This window comes from Calidris pugnax, unplaced genomic scaffold, assembly GCF_001431845.1.
Source record: "Calidris pugnax isolate Ruff unplaced genomic scaffold, ASM143184v1 scaffold211, whole genome shotgun sequence".
Taxonomy (NCBI): Eukaryota; Metazoa; Chordata; class Aves; order Charadriiformes; family Scolopacidae; genus Calidris; species Calidris pugnax.
In genome coordinates this window covers 5,032,320-5,055,906 of record NW_015091083.1, presented here as the reverse complement: position 1 = coordinate 5,055,906, position 23,587 = coordinate 5,032,320, and the positions used below count along the sequence as shown (strand labels likewise).

The window sequence follows — 23,587 nt, the reverse complement described above, 5'->3', positions numbered from 1 at the left end:
GAAAACTTTTGCACCTCTCTGCCTCCTTGCCCACCTTTCCCATCAGCGCTTTGAAACAATTTAGCAGAATAGTTAAGCACATGCCTAACTAAGCATCTCACTGAGGCTGTTTCTCTATACAAAGATGGGTAACTTCTTGCTGAATCATGACCCATATGATTACAGATGCAGTGTAACATCAAATAGGTCTTTTAAAGGAGGTACAGACTGCTCACTCTTGTTCCACCTAACAGATCACAGGCACTAGAAATACTGTCAATGGTATAGGCAGAGCTCTTTCTGTGTCCAGCCTTGAGGTAAGCTCCAGAATGGGCAAAATACTTTCGGGAATGTAATGGCAAAATTGCTGGAGAAGCCCTCTTCTACTGGACACCCTTTCCTTTTCCTACAGCGTATATACCAATAATAACTGGACAGACAAATAAGGCAGGGGGAGGAAAATCTTGAAGAGTATGCTTGGACCCAATCATCAAATATGAGAAAGCTAGAAAAGGGAGAATGAAGGGAAGTATGGCTGAGGACAAAGGATATGTGAGAAATTCACATTTTTTTAGGGAGCAAGATAGACAATTGAGCAAGATTTGACAGAAAAGCGGAAGGTCACAAACTGCCCAGCTGAAGCATACAGGCATTGATTACTCCTCACAGTATCAGAAGGAAGGGGCACCCACTGATATGAGCAAGCACTACATTTGCAACAGAGAAAGCCATTGAACAAATTTTCTGCTGCAAGATGATTATAAGAGGCCAAAAATACTAATAGATTTGAAAAGATTAGACAAGTTCATGGAGCATAGCTTCTTATGTCTGGATGTAACCTCTGATTCAGGAAATTGCTAAACCATTGATTGTCAGTAACAAAATCACTTTACATGTCTCCTGTTTCCTCTGCTATTCCCCTAACCATCCATTCCTGTTAATGCCAGAAAGTAAACAGAGCTGGAGAGGTTGTCCAGGCTCTGATGAAGGTGTACAAGATACATCCTTCAGATGTGTATTAGTTCATCTCCACCGGCTCATCACTGAGAAGTAAGCTGATTCCTGGCATTCTTGACATATTTCATCCAAACAGGAGGAATAGAGAGCGAGTGAGAGACTTAGAGCAGAGTCTCTACAGGCTCATTCTTGGTGCACCTGCATGTCAACCTCCACGTGCACATTCATGGGTTAACCCAGTCCTATGTTTATGTATCCTCAGCTTCCCCAAACAGCCATGTGTCATACTGTGTCTCAGCAACTATTTGCTTCTTGGATTTTACATCACATGTGTTACAGTCATTTAAAACTAATTTCAATTAAGGAATAGATCAGATCTCATGACGATTCCAGTTACCCTCTTTTCTGAAGTGATTGCCCTGGAAGGAGTGGTGTTTGGATCAAAATTTGGTAATCAAATAGCCAAACTATGTGATTAGACTATATCAAATTAGTCACTGTTCACCAGCTGACACCCTCAACTAATGCCTCCTGCCACTAATTGACTTTATATCCACTTCCTTTAATGTGGCTACCTGTTTTCAAGCTGTTAACTGGATTTACATGTCTTTCAGCTTGGTCTTTCTGATAAACACCCTGCATCCCTCCTGCTCTTCACCTATCCTTACCACCATCAGTCCTCTCTCCTTCTGCCCCCCTATTCTCTTTTGTCTTGCATACTCTTCTGTTCTTAAGCTTCATCTCTCAAATAAACATGCAGCATCTATTTGGCCAGCATACAATGAAACATTGCAAAAACTTAGAGCAAGAAGGCCGGTGAATACTGAGTGGAAAGGTGTCCCCAACACAAACAAAAAATCCTGGGTGGTCATAGCGAGAGGTAAGGACTTTGACTGCAGGGAGCTTCCTAAACTTCACCCGTTCAGGCTTGAGGGGTAGAGCATGGCTGGCAACACCGAATCACCTCTGAGTCCTGGCCATTTTCAATTCAGCCTGGCTTAAGGTGGCCACTCAAAACTACCACCACTCCTACCCCTGCCCCTTGCATCGCCTCTGCGCACAGAGGCAGCCCAGAGAAAGCAACCTCATCTGGGACAGAGCACTCCAGCCCCACCAGGCGCTGCCATCGCTTCTCTTTGTAGGAACATATAATGTGCTACAGCCTCACCCAGGTACCACAGTATACGCTCCGGGTCACCCAGCACAAACCAGAGCAGGTCCCAGGCAGTTCTAAATGGTGCAAAGGGAGCTGAGAGTGCTGCACTTCTCCCCGAGTAACACAACAGCCTCACCTGCTCTGCCTGAAAGCCACGAATGGGCTCCACACACAGTCTGGATCAGGCTGTCCCCTGCACTTGGCCTAAAGCTTTTTTGGTTAATTAATATCATTCGCCATTCATAGAAAGTTTGACTATACGATATACATTGCTAGAAAAACAACTGTACGTTAACATCATTCACCAGTAATATGGGAAACAAAGGAAATCTAAAAACACTGCAGCAAGACCAGTTTTCCAAGGAAGAACATAAGCATGGTAAGAAACTGTTTTTTTAAAAAAGCTTTAAAATGTTCCTAAATATAAACGTTATTTTAAAATATTGTAACATTCTATTATAGAAATGTGATCTTAGCTGTCTAAAATTGCATTCACAAAACAGAAAAGTAGCATTATTTTAATGCTCTTAAAATTGAAGGAGTAAACTTTAATTCATTTAGTCAGCTGAAAAAAATTATCTGAACACAATTGTAATTCAGAGTCAGTGAAAATATGTTTCAATTCACATTTAACTTTTTGACACTTTTGTATTGTAACATATACAGTTCCAAAATTATTTAATGTATTTTGTTTCTTCCTTCACAAGACAACTGAAAAGCTTTCTACAATATGGGTCAAAGCAAAATTCTCATTCTTAAGCTTCCTAAAGAATTGTGTTCACTCAGCTGATCTTTTTTATGAGTATAAAAATCACCTCTTTATTTGATTTCTGCTAATCAGCAATCATCATTAGAAATGACATTTGTCTGAAGACCTGCAAAATTTTTAGAATACATTTGCAAGGCTGATTTAAAAATCACATCGTATAATATATATTACAACATATTGTCTAGGCCGCCTTAGAAGAAATCATTGATACAACTGAGTAAGCCAGCACTGGCCTTGATGGAATAGCGTTGGCACAAAAGAAATAATGCAGTAATGCACTCCCAAGAATTGAGAGCTAATAGAGAGCAACATAATGGATATTACCCAGGATGTAATACCCTTATTCTCATACATACCACTTCATTTCACATCAGGATGCAGACAAGCTCAGAAGAGAACTTGTGGGAGGAAAGGGGGAGGATGAGGGACGAGGGTTTGTCTGTGAACAGATGAATCCAATTCACTAACGAGCCCTCTCAGGCCCAAGTGCAAGGCACAGATTCAGTGGCAGTAGGTGTGAATTTTAAGGAACTCACTCAAGCTAACCAGTTTTCCAGTGCTCTAGATCTACCCTTGAGTTTTGTTCCTCCTCTATAGCTCTCATCACATCTTGAGCAGGAAAGTCCCATACTGGTAAATGTCTGAGGGCAGTAACCCTAGAGACAGATCTGAATTGGTTCAAGCAACTGTTGTTCACTCCTGAGAAATTTGGCTGGATCTGGATAATTTAGCAAAATAATGTTTGGGGGGTTTTTAGTCACATTTGTTACACTTACTTGTGTTGCTCTTGTGCAGCAGCCCCACCGTGCTGTAACTTCACAGGAGCACAACAGCCCCTACCCCAGAGCTTGCAGCAAGTGCTCCTGGCCAAGAAATGCAAAATTACACTGACAGAGGGAAGGGTAAGTTTCTCGGTCTCTGTCAATTCCTATATTTGCTTAACGCTTTACCTCCCAACTTCTGTCCTGTAAAAAACTCACATTTCTGAACCAGCGACTCCAGAATCTTAGTTTAAAATCGTCGCTCATTTATCACCCTTTCACAGAAACAGTTCCTTTGTGTGTGTGAGTCTGAGAACCCATATACCCCCACGCTTGCCATGATCTGAATCTCTTTGCGATGCAGACAGAGCTCTGCCTCTCTGTTGTCCTGCATCTTCAGGCAGGCATTTACATCTCCGGGATGCAGATGCTAAACATTACTATTGTTATCAGGCACTGCCTAACGCCCACTCTGCACTCACCTCAACGGCTACATAAGATGCACGGCAAAGGACAATCAGCCCCCAGATTTCTGGGCAAAGTACATACCTCTCGATTCTGCCATTGATTTATCAGGAGATGTATACTCAAGTAGATGGTTCAGAAGAGGATCCTTTAGGAAGAGTGTGGTCAGATTGACCTCACTTTCACTGAGCTGACAGCTGGTGAAGAAAGTTAAACTGAATATCAAAATCATCAGCAGAAAACCTCCTCTTTCTTTGATTGTACAGTTTAAGAGGAGCCATTCGAGCTCAATTTATTCTCTACACAGGAACTTCATTGATTATCTCAGACATTCATGCAGGAAGGAAGATGAGATAAGAAGAAAGTTTTTTTTTTTTTTTTTTTTTTTTTTAAAGTGATTGCAAGATGGAGAAAACTGCTTTGTGAGTGTAATATATACCATAAAGTTCCCTTTGTGTAATCTGCTACTGAAAAGTGAGAAGAGTTTACCTTTTCTGAACAAAAGAAACATTAGAGATGGGCTGATGATTACTGAGGGCAGAGATATGAATACTAGGATTAGGGTATATATTCAGATACGAGATTAGCATACAAAAAATAAGTTTTCTCAGGGAAAATATTATGGAGGTTCACCCATTGTCTTGTACTGTCAATCACCAGCATTGGGAAGAGAGGCTGATCACTATTCAGTTTTCTTCTAAAGGATATTCTGGTTTGATCCCAGACTATCGACCATAATGAGGATTTCCACTGACTTTGAGAGGGAATCAATCCTGATTCGAGACTGCTGCCATGAATGGAGATGGGTGTTCAGTTATGTTCTACCAAAGTCAAATGGAAGCTCCACCAGTCCTGCTCCGGCGAGGAGGGAACTGTTGGATTGCAAACCTGAACACCAGGGGCACGTGGAGGCACGGCTTCGCTGCTTCACACACGGGCAGGTGACTGGGAAGGGCGAGAAAGCGGTACGTGTTTTATCTGAGTTTTGGTGGTTGTACTACAAATTGAACGGATTAAGTATAAACATACCCTGGGAGGGTCTCTGCTCTCGAGTCAGTTGTTTGAACACAGTTATCCCCTTCACAGGAAACATCACACTTCCTAATGGAGCCAAGGCTTGCACTTTCACATGAGGGCAGTTCTTGTGCATTGATTGATGAAGAAACTTTCAGTTTATGGATTCCTTGGGTCCGTTTACAGAGCACCTAAAAATCTTCAAAGACAACCTCCTATGCAGGCAAGCTTTTATGGGCACACACTTTGAAACGGCCGTTTCAACTGAGGACAGCTAATCATCGTCTGGGAAGAAACTGGAGGGGACAACAAGGCTCAGTCAAAATGCCTTTGTGCTTTTTTGATCTCAGGATTGCTCTGTGTCAGTCCAGTCCTCTGGTGCAAGCCAAAGTGACATGTGAAATGTATCAGCCATGAGTGGCACTAAAAAGCTGTACCAATTTGTATTCTTATTCATAGCACCTCTGCTGACAGCAGCTGAGTATAGGCATGGGGGCCCCTAGAACAGCTGCACCAAAAAGTAGCCACACCACAGCCCTCCACGACTAGCTGAGCACCCTTTAAGTCTCCTTGACAAAACACTTGGAAAAAGAGATTAATCTCACCCAGAGTTTAAAACAAAAAGCACCTCTCCTGTCCCAGCCAGACAAACATGAACTAAGCCAGCAGAGTCATTCTCACTTGTCAGGTCACTTCAACAGTGTCAGAGCAGAGCTGGTTGTAGCTACTTCAAGAAATAAGAGCTACAAAAGCAGCTGGAAGCGTGCCTCAGGGAGGAGATAGGTAGATCTCTATGTGTACCATCTCTTTTATATTTTCTTCTATTTGTGTTATATTTTGGTGTAAGTATAGGCTATAGAGGACAGAAGCGAGGGACTCTTGAATTCTAGTATCCTCTCTTACATTAACCCCTTTGGCCTTGGGCAAATCTCCTTATTTTTGACTCCTATAATTTATCTTCAACAATGCAAATAAAACTGTATCACCTGTGTCATATTAGTGCTGAATGTTTGTATACTACCACTGATTTCAACCACAGATTTATGCAGAAGTAGGACTTCACAGAAAAAGCTTGTAGAGAAGCTGTATCATGGCACACCTTTTGGAAGCTCAGTACGAGGTAGAATATTCACATTTTGCATTTCTCTGCATGCAGGGTGGGATACTTTCTAATATTTATTGTCTCCCAAACGTTCTGAAGCTGACAAATCAAGCATTATTAAATAGACACTTTAAAAAAATTACTCAGCTGCTAAACCAATCACTGTAGGTTGCAGCTCAAAATGAAGTTGGAAATCTGCACCTTTTAATAAAACAATCTGCTTGAGAGCTGATGATATTTGGTTATGGAATTTATCTGTAAATATAATTAAAAATTCAACGAGAGAGTGCTCTGAACTGAGGGGTAAATATTCAGCACGATGCAGAGTGCTCAAGCTACATGATTCCCATTATCGTTAATGGGAGTCCTACAGCTAAATCCCTAAGCATCACGCTAAAAATTTACCCCCTAGTGTTTGCAGATGGAACAAAAGGATTATTGTACATACCAGCAGAAAATAAAGTTACCACTGACATTTTGACCAGAAAGCTTCCACCAGGATTGATCGGTGAAAGATTTAGCGTACTAATTCCCCCGCAGACTGCTTCTTTGGGGTTTCTCCCATCTGAAAAGGTATTCGTGATTTTTATTTAATTCATTTCTCTTTACTGGTTTTCATTTCGTTATATCTCTCAAATTCCTGTCCTCCTGGCTTCCTACCAGAACACTTCTCTCTGTTTCACCCCAGGCTTCCTGGCTTCAGTGTGCACAATTTCAGGTCCCTGAACCTTAAATATAATGGACATAAGGACAGAAGAAAAGTACGTATGCCAATGACCTTTCAGCTGAGTTAGCTGAGTGTGCAAATTTACCCAGCAATAAAATGCTGCAGGGGATTTTAGGGGTGATTAAAAAGTTGAGGGGGGAGGGGAACTCACACAGGCAACTTCATTCTTTCCTGCTTTGCACCTTCTGCTCTTCTTGGGTCGGGGCTACAAGCTGTCAGGCGTCCCTAATGCTGTTCAAATCAATGACAATTTAGGAGTTTAAGCCTGATCCTGCCAGAAAATTTACCAAGCACCTTTGGTTGGGCATGGGCTGGAGCAAAACAATGCAATCCATTAACTTTTTTAGGTGCTTTTTGATAACACATTCTTAAATGATGGAAACAATGCTTCTGACCCACCTTTTAAAAAGAATGAATACATATATATACACACACACACACCAAAATGAGAGGGAACCTCTAAAAATTTCCATTCTTGATTTCACATATTATAACTCAAAAATATCCAAAGGGATTTGTTTATCCTTTGTAGACCATGCTGCAGTCCTGAGTGAATTTTTATGGGTGAGTTTTAAAGCCTTCAACAATAGGGGCTTATAATGGAAACACTGATAGACCGTTATTATAGTACTGGTCATAAATACAATGCAATTTCATTTTATATAACATTCTTCATACAAAGTATCACAAAATGTTTTACAGTAAGCATCAATTGCAAGCTAAAGCAAAGGGAAAGAGAATTTAAAGGCGAAATTTCATTGACTTTAGCAAGGGGGAAAGAATTCCTTACAGGATAACGCAAATAAAATTGCAAGCTTTCTCCTGCCAGGTTTTTCAGTAGAAAGCTCTTAGGAGGCTGAGAATACATACCTAAAATGTACACTTCTCGCCAAAATTCAAGATTTCAGTTCCTGGTTTCTCTGTTTAACTATATATGCTTGTAAGGCTCCATTACATATCTCGGCAAGGACATTTGTTAAATATTCTGTCAGGATCAGGCCAAAACTCCTGAATTGTCATTGATTTCAACAGGGCTGGGGGCACCTGACAGCTTGTAGCCTTGTAGCCCCGACCCAAGAAGAGCAGAAGGTGCAAAGCAGGAAAAAATGAAGTTGCTTGTGTGAGTTCCCCTCCCCCCTCAACTTTTTAATCACCCCCAAAGTCCCCTGCAGCATTTTATTGCTGGGTAAATAATATAATGAAAAAGTGCCTACATGACACAAGCCACATGGGCACAGACAGCTATTAAAACCGAAATGATTTATTTCGTAACAATCCGAGGTAGCACACTTTAACTCTAGGTACAGCAACCCCTCCATTTTTGCTTGCCTCATTTGCATAGGTAATTGACAGCTTGTTAACAGCTCATTAGGAACACTGAAAACCATGTGACAGATACAAACCTAGTGCTAGAGGGGAGAAAATCTGTGAATTACAGTATATTGAAAACTCAATCAGATTCAGAATTACAGGTCACAAAACAAGTTGGTTATTTTATTAGGTTAAAAAAAAAATTAAAAGGTTAACATACCATTTTTCGACCTGTATTTTTAAGGTAGCAGGCTACACGGTAATTAATTAAGAATCTGATTGTGATGTGAGCTACTCTCCACTGCCATGGAAAGGTTTACAAACGATGCTAGGTTGATACAGTAGGACAAGTAATAATTGCTGAGAATTTTTAAAAACATTAAAAAGTCTTGTTGTGGTATTCAATTTTGGGTTTGGAATATACCTTTCTGAAAAAGCAAGTAACTTACAGACACTGCAATCTAATATTCTGTAACTGAGAAAAATGAGAGGAATAATTTGATTTTAGTCTATAAAAAGAAGATAAGTGTTCTGATATGCACACTCTTACTATCTGTAAATTTTGATGATGCTTTTTTTAAAGGACATTTGAATATAAACAGTGCAAATAACAGTTATATCAGCAAATCTACTTTTTGTATTAAAAACACACACACCATAATCTTGCTTTTCTAGCACTTCCAGCAGAAATACAGTAACCTGTAGAAATAAAATGGTCCTCCTGAAAAAAACTCTCCCTTTCCTTGAAGCCTTACAGATTCCCTGTAACTTAAGTGACTTTTGCTTATGAGGACACAGATAGCCAACTGCATGTTGGATTGTAGAGGACACCAGTAAACTGTGTGATTTCAGATCATCTTCTTTCAGACGCCACTGGTTTATAGATTCTTCTCTCATCCCTCTGACAAAAACACCAACAAAATGAGATCAGATCTAAAATCCCAGCTATTTAGCTAAAGGACCACCACCATTAAGGTGTGGGATTATCAAAATCCTTTCGTGCTTGTTCACACGGAGGGTTGTGCTGTTTCAGTTCAAGAGGTGCAACTGCTGCAGTATGGATGCATATGTTATTTAGATAAGTCCCATAAAAAAAAAATTCTGACACAGTTTCTTATCTGAAATCATGGATCTGCTCCTGTACTCTGAATATAGCCACATGATTACAGTATTCTGGCTGGTGGGGATAAAATCTCCTTGTGTAGACATGGTTTAAGAGTGATTAATGAATCTGTGACCTGCGATACAACAAAAGTTATGCTTGTAAGTCACTTCGGCACTTTTAAAAGCTCCATCTTTAGTCTTCATTATGAATAAAACCAATAGGGCTGTTGTGCCCCCAGCATTAATTACAATGACTCCTGCACCAGTGAAGTTACGCTGTTGTAACTACAGCAATATAAACTTCTAATGCAGACACGCTCCAACAGTACAAAGAGAGCTTTACACATAGTACCACTGACCCCAGATTTACACTGAGATTAGGCAAGGCATGATTCACATACACTGAAGAAAAATTAGCTAATTTTTTTGCCCTTGAGCCCATATGAACTGAGGCGTTTTATGCAAAGGAAAAGTCAGTGTGTGACTGCTGAGAAGCAACAGTGACAGAAACCAAAGTTCAAGGTCATAATTAACCATCATATCTTGGCAAATAAGAGAGCTGGTAAACTCTCCACAGGTGACAATAAGAAATAGGTAAAACCTAGAGTCCTGCATCAAAAATCAATGAATTTTACTCACATGCCCTTTTCTTTGACCATACCATTACAGACAACAGTGGAAAAGCTGTGTTTGACAATCGGTCTCATAACTGAGTACTGAGCCAAAGGTCTCAGGAAAAAGGGCTTGATCTTGAGATTTTCCCCATGCCATGCTTCAGTCATGTATACATCAACAGAATGACTTCAGTGGCAATATTCTTTGAGGCCTGGACTTTGTTTTTCACTTTTTCTTTTTTTCCCCTTGGTTTTTACATGTGAGAATCCCACTTTGATTTGGTTCCTATAGGGCAAAGATAAACACTGAAAATCAGTAACTAAACTGATTCAAGGCGCAGCTCACTTTCCAGTTAGGCTGGACTGAATTACAGCTGAAATTCTGGGAATATATTCTTTTTCTGCATTAACCACTCAGTCAACCCTTATAAGCAGATGACATGATTAAAACGAAGTTTGAACTTTTTCTGTAGATTAATTCTCTGACTTATGACAAGAGTCTTTTAGTTTTCATTAACTTAAGTGCCAGTTCCTTAGGACTCTTATTTTTACAGTTTCTAATCTACAGCTTTGTAATGACCTGGTCTCAGGAATGTATTATGCTGTATTTCCCTTCTTTCAGTCCTTGAGCAAGGGGCACGCAGGCTTTCCAGAAAGGGAAAAGGGCTGCTTCACTTTGACTTCCAGCTTACGAGCGTATAAGACACTGGATTTTGCTACTGAGAGTGCTTGATGGTCAACCCATAACTTCAGTTCCCTCACTCACTTAACGAGCATTCAGGCTTCAGTGTCACTGGTGAAAAGCCTCCAGCTCACTAATTGCTCCCTATTCTTGTAGCTCATTCACAGACTCTTCCTTAGAGAGAGTATGCTGCCCATCACTTCACTAAAGGTTCATTTCCAGAGTACCAACCAAGCACAAGCAGGTGTCCAAGCACACTACTATACTTGAGAGAAGAGAAATAACTTGGAAGTCTCTTTAGGAAGCACAGGGTAGAGTTTTGGCTTTGCACCTGTGTGGCACTGTTGTTTGGAGCAAAACCAAGTCAGTCTTCATCTGCTTACATCATAAGCTCATACAGCAGCATCTGTCTTCTAGTGTCTTCATACAGCCCTTGCCACAGTGGAAAATACGTTTGATCACCAGCTTCCTTCCAGTCTTTCAGTTTCCAATTGTGATCTTAGGATGACCTTAATAAAGATAATAAATATGAGATTAATTTTAATTTTTTTTAGCTCTTTCCTGTCAATATATATTCTTCATATGTTTGATTATTGACAACAAGAATAATTAAAATATATCTGTAAAGTTAACTCCTGCTAACTCTTCTAGTGTAGCACTAAGAGATAAAAACACTTATATATAGGCTTGTAAAGAGCAATACTCCCTGTTGCAAGTTTTACAGGATAGTTACTGAAGACATCTTTTCTTTTGCATGGCTGGAATGTACATGTAAGTGACATTGTGTATTTATAGCTCAATGCCCAATGAACTTCCACCAGGTTGCTGAGCTATGTCTAGGCTGGGAAACCAGGGAAGGAAAATGCACACTTAGTAGCAATGAATTCAAACTTTCAAGTCCATCCTTCAGGTATCCAGCTTCTCTTAAGCTAGACAGCTTCAGATACCTCATGCTTTCCTAAATATTCTTCCTGTTTAAACAAAAGATGTAAATAGCTGTAATATTTGCAAAGGGTCTCTCTAGAAGTCTGTGTGAGATAAAGAGCCTCTTCAAAGCTTGGGAAATAAGACCAGATTTCAATACTGACTGACAAATTGATAAAAAAACAAATGAGCACTTTCTAAGAAGATCTGACCATCCAAATTTGCAAAGGCCACAAGTCACACTTTGGGTGTGGGGTTTTGTTTTGAGAGAGGGGGAGTTCAATTGTGGAGCAAGTTTTGCATGTGTTCTTTCCTAAATCATGACAACATCACCTCAGCTTTACAGAGCGACGCCCTACAGACGGTCCCTGTTTTGAATCTGAGCACCCTAAGAAATACAGCAATTCTTTCATTAAATCTGAAATGAACATATAACTAGAAATGCTGTATTCTGGGGATGAGAACAGTATCTCTCCAATAAATCACCCAAAACAAATTCTTTGAATTGCTGTATCTATATAGTTAATAGGCAGCAGGTACATTGAAAATATAATCAAATCTACCAGTGACATTTTCTCCAGACTATTATCTTACTTTCTGCTGCACTTCTATTAGACATTGCTTCCTACTTAAGATTGCTTTACTTATAAGGCTCTGAGAACACAGCACAAGAAAGAACAACAAAAAGAAGCAGAAAAAATTCCAGGTTGCAAATAAGCTGCACACAGGGAAGGGCTGTGAAAGTATGTCTCTGAAGCAGTCCACTTACAAGCGTTTGAATATGCTCTTGAAGATGTAGATGCACCAGAAATACCTCTGTTTATACTCACTAACATAACCGGTTGGGTAAATGTGTATAAAGAAATAGCCAGGTGTTCAAACATCTTCCCAGCCTTTGAAAACATTGCCGTTCCAGAGAAGCACAGTTAGCTCGTCTAATACCTACACAGATTTGGACTAACTTACGTATCTTTTATTTTTTTAGTAACTTGCCCTATAGATGCATGCTATCGTGTATGCCATAAATTAGAGCCAGAATATAATTTGCCTGTTTTTATCCACAAAACTTCTGAGCCACTGCACTAAAGTTCCCCATGCCTCACTAAGCACCACAGGGGCATGTAAAACAAAAGCAGATGGAGCAGACACACACATAGATTTTATATATGTTAACACACACAAAAAAACCCCAAAAAAGTTTTAGCCTTCTGTACACTCAAGCCGAAACCAAGAAAAGTAACTTAATTCCTGAGATAGATAACATCACTCAGGATAGGCTTCTGCATCTTTACCTCTGTTCTAGAGGTAACATAGATAGATACTAACATATTATTTCCTTTTATAAGCTCCTCTCCTAACTGGAATTGCAATAGCAAAGTGGGATACACCAAACCAAGCCTATCCACTAACTTGAAAAATTCAGAATACATGCATATGACAAAATATCTCAAAACAGTCCTACACTTTTACATTGCCCATGTCTAGTGCAGGACTCCATAAGTAATAGCTTACTAGTTACTGTCTTCTATCAAATATAAGTTACTATTTTAAGATAAGAATTCTTTACCAAGACTAGCTTGAAATGCTTGCATATTTTTAGGAATGGGTATATTTATGTGGATGCCTGTATGAGTGGGTGTCTGTGTGTGTCTGTATTTCTACACACAAATTCACCAAATCTCTGTTTCAGGTACAAAGCTACAGAAAAAAGCCTTCTTTTAACATCATCTATCGGCAGGGTAAGTTCCCTCAGTTACTCAGAGAAACCACAAGCCCTGTCCTGTGACTATGCTGCTGATGGGCTGCCATTTTCTTTCAATCCCCTTCTTTGATTCAGAAGAATCTGCAACAAACTCCCTGGGCAATCCCTAATAACATCTCTCTTTTTAGGTGGCGAATCACGGGTTTCTGCAAATCCTTCTTTTTTCCCTTCTTCTTTCTTTTTTCTTTCTTTTTTCGTTTTATTTCTTTTTTTTTTCCTTTTTTTTTTTTTTTTTTTTTTTTTTGAGGTGTAACTGTTATATGTTGCCCTGTAAGCTTCAAAAGCCGTTTATTTAATATGGCAGGTGTGGAAAATCTAATGCTCCTCTAGTTTCTTGGACATAAAGTTTTTGTCTTGTCATCGTTTGCAAATTGAGCTGCAGTGAAGGGGAGGCGTATTACAGAGACTGACCTAAAATTGCAGGATTCAGTCCTGTGAACATTTCAGACAGCACAGATCACTGGACTGGGTGGGATATCTCCATCCAGAATTATTCTTAGCTCCACACATCACAGTCCAAAGTCCTAACAGCGCTGTAGTATGGAGCTAGTGCTAATTAGGATTTTTTTTTATCTCTGCTTTCATAAGGAATATGTCTAATTAAAGGTCATTTACCCCTCACCTGGGAACCCCTTGTGCATGTCTGAATCAAACAGTTCAAAACTCTGTCCTTTTCCACTTCCATTTCATTCAAGTAACGACAGGGTTAAATTGCTAATAGCGGTTTCATGAGGTCTGCCAGAGCCCACTCTCCAACACTTACATCTGTTCAACAATTATTACAGCATTTTTGTCATAAAAAATTCAACACCCTGAGTGTCGTGCTAGCAAAACCTGAAAATTTATGCAGTGAATAGAATAGCTAATTTCTCTGAGGAAATGCAGGGGGAAAAATTACAGATTTAACTTAAATTCTCAAGTACTGTAGAGCACACATCTGACTCCCTCTTTAGGTTTTGTCACCATGTAGCATAAGTAGGAATACCGTCTACAGTAGATCAAGAAACCTTTGCAAAGCAAATTTATGCCTTCGAAGAAACAATGTTTAAAACTCAGAAGGGGGCTGTACTGGATTCATCGTTTTACCTCACAAAATCTCATTTAAATAATAAATTATTCAGTTTATTTTCAGGATAGGGTTATTCTCTCACTACCCCTTGCTGTTAGAGAGTGCACCGCACCCTTCGCAGGGTACAGGTAAACGACACAGATGCAGAGGCAAAAAGCTGACAGAAAAACATTCTTTAATCCCGTGAACTTTGTGTCGGGCTGCTTGATGTTTTCAGTAAAAGGAAAAAGAAAACAGAACCTGCCTGGCTCCTCCATAAGGTTAGGAATATGGATTTTATGCTAAAACTAACGCTGTCTAGTTAAGACGCCAGTGGACTGGAACAACATGCTAGAGGCTATAGCCTTCTATTCTCAAGGGCCGGACTCTTACTTCCAGTACCGGTGCTTCAGCCATAACGATAATTGCAGCCACGACGAGCAGGGAGCTCTTTCAGTGTCACGAGAGCAACAAATAAGACAAATGGTTTGGGAAGGGGGGGCCATTTTCAAATGTAAGGTGCAAAGAGGACACTGGCTCAAGCAAGGACAAATACTGCTGGTTGCCTTTTTTCAGGCTGAATCCCACTGGGATGATGAGGGATGGACAAATGTTGCTGCTGCAGAGGCAGTCATATGTGAGTTCAGATGAACGCTGCACATTGGCTCAAAGGATATTTACAGGCATATTTGCTGTTTATTGCAAACAACATTAGCCCAGCAAGTTTATGGAAGTACATACTTAACCAGAAGTCTGTCGGGGCTGGACCTCCTAGACCAGTCTTTCACTTGGGCACCAGAAACCCCCAGGAGCAAGCCCCCGGTCATGTCCCTCAGGGAGTTCATAGGGCCAGCTTCAGTAGCAGTAGGAAAACTATCCAGAAAAACTTTGACATTGGAATTAAGTGGTGGACCAAGATTTTAAATAGCTAACATACTCAAAAACAAAATCTGCAATTTTCAAACTGCCAGGTGATCAGATTTCCAATGGGTTTGGGGTATCCCCTGTTAAGTGAAGCATTACAGAACACCAGGCAGCATCCAAGCTGCAGCCGTTTGCAGCATCTCAGCTGAAAAGCCACTTCTCAAAATGGAAACTGCTTCTCCTCCTGCGTGCTTCCCAAATACCAGTGATGTCTGCATAGGAACTGCCAGATTTAGTTCTTTCTTACTACTACGTTTTGTCTGAGGTTCAGATTATCAATCTGACTGCAAACAGAAAAAAATGTGTATGACAACCAAACACTTCGCTTAAATAAGAATAATTTCCACCCTAGAAATTAGAAACTAGTGCCAGCACAGGGTGAGGTCATGTATGCTCTGTGAAGCACGAGACCTGCAAAAATACCATTTCAATGATTTTTGTCACTCACTATGTTATACCTATAAAATCAAATATCCCAGAATATTTTTCAAAAATATAGTTTTGATACTTGCCTTTTTTTTAAATACAAATTGCAGATATGCATGGACAAAAAGATTTGCATTTCCAGGTCCTGATTCCAAATTACTGTGAAAATTACCAGTTTGTATGAGAACAGATAATTCTCTGCTACTGCTTTCCCTTTCCTCTTTTTTCCAGCAGCGGTGTCAGTACCCATGGAGGATGGTTGGCCGTCACGGGACACAGATGCCAAGTGCTGGCAGATATTATTCCAGTGTCAGAATCTTTTTCCTTGTCAAACTCCCCAGGCAGTTGTGTTAATGGCTCTGGAGCTGCCTCTGGGTCTGACACGTGGGGTAGCAGCTGATGGGTTGTTTTCTACAGTGTCCTCCCGCATGACATCTTCCTTTAACTCATCTATGGTCCTGAGGAATTTGTACACTATTACCCACTTGGAAATAAGCTCCTATAAATTTTGCATTAGGGCTATGATTTCTTCACAGATTTGCTTACTGCCCTTGGAGCTCACATGCACATTTTCTTCTGTAGCCCAGCCTTTCTATAACTTTGAATGCCATGCAGTTAATTTACACCCTGACAACAAAGAAATATTAAGAAAATGAAACTATTTACTAAGGATTTGTTTCTTCTCATCCTGGTAACCACCCCATTCTCTCTCACTCCCATTTTGTTTCTGATTAGTGAATCTTTCTTTGTGAACTGAAGCTGGTCTTCCATGTTTGTTAGTTCATTCACAGGCTAGGAGCAAGAGCTTTCAGCCTTTAGGCTGTTCATGGACTGGTTATATAGATTATTTGCCACTCATGCTGCTTGAGTTAGTCACTTAAATTTCAGGATCTTAATCCTGCAGAGATTAGCTTGAACTCAGATGAGTTGTTCAGGACATACATAAACCTGTGCTGGGCCTGGCCTGCCTGGCCTTTGAGGGCCAGCCTATCTAAAGTCTTCAAAATAAAGCATTCCAGACCTGAGCTGGAAGATGCTGATCTTCTACTCTCCCATGCAGCAGAGAACCTCAAGCGTGAGAGTATCTCTGCTGCAAGAACCAGATCAGGACAAAAGCACTCAGCAGTTTGCACTGGAGGCAGTGAATAGACATCAGTCCCTGAGGAGAGCTGCTACGCTTGACTGCAATATAAATACTAAATGTAAACAAATATGTAAAGCTAATCCCCGTCATAGTATCATTGCTGTTACTCAACTGAAATATTTTAAGAAGGAAAATAACGATTAACAAGAGGCAAATTACACACTCTCATGCAAATTTTGAGAAACATTCATTGCAAACTCTGTGAATCTTTCCATTTTTGCAGGCACTTTCAGAAACACAAGACAGTTGCCCTACACGTTCACAGCTAGCAAATCATGTCTCCTGCAAAACAAAATCAGCAATTTTATTCACAGTTGACTTAGGGGATATACGGTACAAAATCTGTGTGGATGGGTTTTTTTCCCCCATTGTTTTTGTTTTGATGACAATCTGTGTAACCTCATTTGGGATCTAATACCTTTCTCCGTAACTTGCAAGGGAAATCTCACAGAGTCTATAGGAGCAAAGGAGTACTGAATAACCCAGCCTTATAGGAACAGCCTTTGAAAGCCTTTCATTCTTGTTTGGTAACAACACTCAGAAAAATCCTGCCACAATTTTTCTGTTTGAGAGGAGAGGGGGGAAAAGCTTACTTTGATTGCTTACAAGCTTCTCTGATGTGAGCAAGAAGCACTCCTTGACGGTACGCTCTTTCCTTTTGTGGCAAACGTGGATTAAAGACAGGCTATGCCAAAGAGTCACTTCACAGGACGTCTTCACAAATGGTCTTGTTCAACCTAGAATGCAGCAAACTACAGATCACGAATGGGGAACATCATAAATGGATTTTAGCATCAAAACAATGTTCAAGTAACTGCACCCTCAGCTGAACATCAGAGACAGATCCGAAGTGTAAGTGCTGAAGCAAAGGATCTGCCCCAAAGGTTTCAGTTGTATCCTGCCCCTTAAAAGAAGCGAGGTTCTTTATACACCTTGTGCACACAAGCAGGAGATAACCAGAGCTAACAGACTCAAACCAAAGTAAAGAAAACATTGTTTACTTAATTTTTTCATGTACAGACTGATTTAGAGATCTTTCTTCTTGATAGCATGTTCATATAAACTTTGCAGACTCCACTTGCCCTTTTAGCTGTAGATTCATTCCTCATCTCAAAAAAAAAAAAAAATCCTAGCTACGTTAAGGTTTTTAAACACTCTTGTAATGCTCTGGATGAAAATAACGTGCAGTACACAGGAAAGACCTGACAAGTCCCTGTAAATGAAAGCAACAGGGAACTGACAGCTCCTACTTCCTAAATGGTACCTACCTTCAGCGATGCACCTCCTCAAACCCATGCGTAGAAAGCCAGCTGGTCAGCTTTCATTCTCAAGTCACATAGGGAAAAAAGTTTAGAGGAGATGTCTATAGGCCCAAGTAGAAAGGCCATGGGAATAAGGCCATTCTGCCAGGGGTTCCCCCTGCTTTTTGCACTCCCATCCCTTAGTTCTGTCTGAACTCCGGAGAGTTATACACAACCTGTGTAGCCAGGGTCACTAAGAAGTTCACATTCAACTTGACTCAAAGTCAGAATGCAAATAATATGGTAAAATATAGATTTGAACAGACTGAGTCATTGTATTTTGTATTTAAACTGTTCCTCACATCCTCATTCCTTGTACAAAATCAAGATTTTTAATATTTATTTATTTTATTTATTTAATAAAACTCAGTCTTCCTCGCTATCTTTTGTGATCGGGGAGCAGAGGGCAAAGGTTTTCTTATCATGAAATGAATTTCTCTCCTACACAGGCCAAAGACAGACTCAGCAGCATCTACCTTTTTGTGATAAAATAATTCCTTGATGCAACACCACAGACTGTCCTCGGAGTGGGACTTTAGCAGTTTTGCCTCCTCAAACAAAGCCTCAGAAAGGTCATATTTCCCCATATACCTCCTGCTGGCTTGAATGTTTATTTTATTATTATGGTACCCTGAAACTCTTTGGGCCTGATTCTCAGACCTATATAAACTTGCACACAGGTGTAACGCCACGGATTTCAGTGGGATTACTTCTGCTGTGCATCTGCACAAGGGGCAGCACCAACAGGACCGTTGTCGGTTTTAAGTTTACCTGGCTTCCCTTCCTACTGATGAGTCAGTACAGAGTCACAGCTATCTCTTATCCTCCCAGAGCATGGCTCCGTTTCAAAAACCCAAAATAGCAAAGTCTGCTGCACTGCCAAACAGGAGACCCAGATTAAAGAATTTCAGACAGCAGTCTATCACAAGCCCGTCAAAACCATGTATATCGTGCAAATAGTGATCGGAGAGACAGATCAGGTGACTGAACCAATATAGCAGCGCAATATGTTCGCTACCTTAATTATCCTGACTTTTTTTTTTTTTTTGGTGAGAAACCAAAACTATTTGCTTCTTTCCTCCTTATAAAGATATTTAGTGTTACTATGCCTATGGTTGCAGAAATATTCTTTACATAGGATTAGGAAAGGAGAATGTTTTTTGAAATAGGACTTTTGTTTAAAAATGTGTAGTGTCATTGAGTTGGTACTCAAAAAATAGATATTTATCCAAAAATAGCCTCTCTCCACTGTTCCTTCTGCTGTCCCCTTTCCTCCCTCTCGCATGCAGCCCATGGGGCTATCTCCAACCTTTTATTGAAGAATCAGCAGCCAAGAAAAACTAGTACATGCAAGGGGAAAAACAGTCATTTAAAAAAATCTATTATTCTTCGAAAAATAGTCCTAGCATTATTTTTAATTCTGAGCACAAACAGAAATTTGTAGGCGAATACTGCTTCAGCTGGTTTCAGTTTATAACACGGTCATTAAGTCCATATCAAACATGTGTGTTTTAGAGTTAAATCCTCTAAGACAATGAGATGAAATAAGTAATCATTTGATAGAAGTACTTACAATGAATTAGATTTGAAAATGTTGGAAAGTCATTCAAGGAAAATCCTTCTTTTACCTTACACTGAAAACATATCATTAGCCTTAATTTAAGTCAAGGTGAGGAGGGGAAGGGGGGGTGAGAGGGGGAATAGACATTGCAGGAAACTCTTGAGTGACTATTGTTTAATCCCATTTAGGGACACTTTGAACAATGACATATATATAATGAGATATTTAAAATTCTTTGGTCAATCTCTAGCTAAAGGCTTTTACTGTGGAAAGAATGAGTAATTCAATACGGACTACACAGCCTTTCACATGCTTTTATTCTTGATTTGTTGGACATGTGTAACATAAATTTCAAAACCAATCTATTAATGACTTAAATTGGAAACTGGTTTCCTTTGCTTTACATACAGCATTTCAGTAACAGGCATAATAACAGGTGGATCAATAGATACTATTTGGTTCAGTATTTGCAGTATGCTAACATTAGTCCTGTATCTCTATTATTGAACATTGTGTCAACAAATTCCTGTTTCAAGGAGGATGGCAAAAATATTTTCCAGTGTCAAGGTTATTTAACCACATGAAACGGTAAGAGTTTTTTCTGCATTTTGTTTCCTACTAACCTTGCTTCTTCCTCCTCCTTCTTTTAAATAATCCATGTTTTGATCAAATCAGTGGGTAAAAAAATAATTTTGCATCAAATCTGTCTGCTGTCAACTCAGATTACGTTCTTTAAAATGGACAGTAGTTCTGGGAAGAAAATCAATTTTTTTTCTCTTAGAGAAACATAAGGAAAGAGAAAGGCACTAATGTAAACACAAATTTAGAAAAAAACAGAAAAAGAGAGAGCACAAACAGTTGAGTTTACCATTTGAAGAAATTTAACTAGGGAATTATTCCCAACCTATAGTTCTCAAACACAGCATGAAAAGACAGAAAAATGAAATTTTAGTCATTAGAATTTGACAGCTCCCAGTCATAATATGCTGACATGTGTAACAGGAATTAAGGGGGTTCTGCAGGCAGAATAAGCACTAATAATTTTTTAGGCAAATCATTTTTTTCAGACGCATGAATCACGCAATGTTGGAGGATCACTGGACACTTAAAATGACAGGTACAATATAACTGTACCCTGCTTTGTGTTCTGTATTGAACAGATTTAATCCAGAAGCATTAATTATCACCTAACTGGAACAAAATGTCTCCATCACAAATAACCAAGGGCTCTATGTGATGACCACAGCCATGAAAGGGAACATCTTGATGGCTTTAGCCGAAATCAATCCTGCAACTTCTTACAAACATCCTATAAACTAAAGGTCCATTTTCTCATAAGTGAAAAAAACACCTGCGTTAGTCCACAATGGATGTTTCACAACTGAGTAATGACCTCTGGAGTATGACTGCACCAGAATTTCTCAGACTTTGAAGGGGTGAACCACTCTTGGCTCATCTGATCTTTAAGCGATGTGTGTAGTCTTACACAGTCAGGTGTATGAGGAAGACAAACACACTAGCTCTCCAGTGCTCCATGTGTGTGTATTATAAAACGTTTCTTAAATTATTTTCATTTTTAAAATAAATTTTAAAAATGCATACGGTTTTCTAGGCACTTTATGATCCCTTCAGAGGAACACTTGGAGGTTCTAACCCACAGACTGATAACTCAAACCAAAACCCAAGCACATACGGCATTCACGTTTGCTATATGTTGGGCAGAACCTTGGATCACATTTAAAGGGCTCAGGCAGCTGATGAGAGCTGGCTCAAACTGGGAAGGTGAGCTCAATTGGCTTGAGCTATGTGGTATGGCAGCAGCTGAGCAACGGGTAACAACGGCAGAGACACAGCAATGCTTTCACACTTCAACATATGACTCATGCAGAATATGAGTGACTCACATGCAGTATGTCATACCCAACAAAACTGAGCATACTTGGGGAAAACCTGAATACAATATGGAGCGTCATGCTCAGGCCCTAGTCACCTTGCTGGGATATACCCCCGCTGCCTCCTGCTCTATCACTATTAGCTACAAAGAGAAACAAGGATGAACTCAACATGCATTTCTCTAGTAGAATCACTGGCATTTTATGAGCAGTACATCATAAGGCTTGTTTCCAGCAGGTGTAACTTTATAACATCCAGGTCAGGTCTATTAAGCAACAGGGGATGCATTTCTTTGGCAGTAATCTGCCACTGTGGCACAAACAATCAGGGATGAGTATCTGACTCAACAAACAGCTGTTAAAATTCTCCCTTGCCTTTTCTTTCGAAGCAGATGGCACAACACACCTAGACCGTACCCTCTGCATTGTACAAGTTCAACAAGCTCTTCAGCCAGTGCAGAACTGGCTCCTAACACAGTACCATAATTCTGCTAACTTCTCTTTGCTTATCCTTGAATCCCGCAGAGAGGACAAAAATATCTCTGGAGCTGACAGTCTTTATGTTTTTACAGCTCTGTGTTGCATAAACCCCGTGAAGTCCGAAAGCCTTGAATGCCAAGTGTTTCCAGGTAGTAAGGAATGGGCCAAGGGCAAGCAGTACTATCAGAAAAAATTTTGGCACAGAGTATCGTTTGCTATTGGGAGCTTCAGGACTGTCTGTTAGGGCAATCAAGAGGGTTAGTCATACCTCTCCATCTAGGAAAAACTTCTTTCTTTCTTGCTGAATATTCATCTCTGTTGACCATAGATAAAATCCTTTGTGGGATCTATGAGACTTTCAAAGGAAGAAGTCAGAAGTAGTTTAGAGAAATGAAATAGCAAGCATCTTGGATCATGAATTCAGTTACTCTTCTTTCAACCCTCCAAACTCCCTATACTTTTCTGAAGCTTATCATATGTATCAAGAATTTCTCCTCATATCATTATTCTTCATCCATATGCAAGTATTATCTCTTCTAATTTGAATTTTTCCTTCTCAAAACCCATTCCCTTCTTTCAGAGGAAAATTTGCTTTCTGTGCCTGGACCTGAGGAATTACTACACTCTTCTGAAACTTTTGTTTCTATTTCCATGAGTTCAGTACCATCTCTAGATACCTTAACTTAAATGATAATTTAATGCATTAAATCCTCTGTCTTTTGCCATGCCCTGCATGTCTTTCTTTGAATTAGCATTTGGAGATGTGCTTACCTCAAAACATACTCCAGACTATCTGCAGTGAGAGAATGGAAGGCATGAATGAATTCTGCTCGAAGTGACAGTATGTATTATGAAAGAAGTTTTAATTTCAGAAAATAAAGCCCTACCCTACCCTCCAGAGGCCTGTGATAATGAAAAGACTCTAATGGTGGCAAAACCCACCTCTCAAAGATACTGCACTGTGTTCATGGGCTCAGCATTGAACCAGCAGTGCCCTTTATTTCCTCCTCTTTGGATCTGGCATGCATGTGTCAGTTGAGGTATCCAGAGACAGCACAGATGCCCAAATGTAGGCAGAAAGCCAGGCTGCAGGGCTTGCAGTATAAATATATATTTTTTAACTTCATACAGACCTTTTTTTTCCCAGTAAGTGTGTTTTTCGGGCTTAGAAACTCTGTGTTCTTAGCTATTTTAAGAAACCTGAAGGGTGAGAGATGGAGAAGCAGCAGACATCTTGGCAACAAAGATCTCTCCATGAACAGAATGCCAAGATTAAAAACAACCAAAAAAAAAAGAGGGATACCTTTGACTTTTTCGTGCTCTTCTATCTCAGAAAATTGGCTCATCTGAAACTGTTGGATTCTGGCAAAGATTTAATATCAAATGAGAGAAATAGCATGTTCCTGAAGCAAGGTGATTTCCAAAGTGAGGCTAGATGTGCATTCGGCTCCTTCTACTTGGCAGCTATCATGAAGGGCAAAAAG

General features: G+C 39.9%; 1 long non-coding RNA gene across 1 annotated transcript in view; it reads right to left on the bottom strand.

Moving 5' to 3' along the window:
* Positions 1 to 10,099: 10,099 nt before the first annotated feature.
* LOC106897094 overlaps positions 10,100 to 23,587 on the bottom strand; it is a 30,651-nt gene continuing 17,163 nt past the window's right edge. Inside the window, exons 2-3 of the long non-coding RNA XR_001413717.1 lie at positions 17,463 to 17,606; positions 10,100 to 11,150 (exon numbers count right to left, since the gene is read on the bottom strand). This is a non-coding gene — a long non-coding RNA (uncharacterized LOC106897094). The remainder of the gene's footprint in view (positions 11,151 to 17,462; positions 17,607 to 23,587) is intronic.